Here is an 839-nt window from a genome sequence, read left to right on the forward strand (position 1 = left end):
AAGAAAAAGCAATCTCAAGCTATTTCAAAAAGGAAGGAATTACAAAACATGGATGACAAGAAAAATCAGAGAAACTACCATTAAAGTTCAGGAAATCAGAAAGTGCAGGAGTTCCAAGGAACCTCCATGGGCTGTCTCAGCTGTCTGCAGTGCCAAAGTGGGTGAAGTCACTGGCAGAGGCTCAGGTCTCTATCTGCCAAAGACTCTCTGTGTCTTGCTATGGCCAAAGCAATAATGGTGCCTTCCCTTTCACTTTCCAAATCTCATGCAAGTGTCTCTTATTAGAGGATCCTGTAACAGAACTCACATGAGGTCTAGGCTCTGCTCCCAGGAAGAGCGCAGAAAGGCAGCAGGAAGCATGCTGAAACACCAGCATCAGGCCCAAGTCAAAGCCACTGGGAATAGCAGTACTTTCCATCTGTTTTCTATAGTCAAACTAGATCCATCTGGGCCAGATGGATCCAGTATGACCCAGCATTTGAATCTTCTGTTCCTATGAACAAACCAGGCATTCCCAGAACCACCAAGGGGTTTAATAATCTTTTCTTTATGACATTTTCATTCTATAAGTAAGACAATCAGACAAATGCATACACAAACCTTTTTACTAAAGTTAGTCGAGTCCTTTAGTTAACTCTGCTGATTTGGACACCTCTCAGTTGGCATCCCCAGTAAGAACAGGGAGCAGTGGGGGAAGGGCTTTGGAAATACAGTAAAGAGGTAACTACTTTATAGAGCAGACTGAAATGTTACCAGGCTAAGACCAAATTCATCTCAGTAAAACTTCTATTACACTGCATACTAGCAATGTCTACTCCCTTGGTTCCACAGCCTTCCTG

The sequence above is a fragment of the Bos grunniens genome, chromosome 8 (genome assembly GCF_055505025.1).
Source record: "Bos grunniens cultivar Pamir isolate PY7600 chromosome 8, Bosgru_T2T1.0, whole genome shotgun sequence".
Lineage (NCBI taxonomy): Eukaryota > Metazoa > Chordata > Mammalia > Artiodactyla > Bovidae > Bos > Bos grunniens.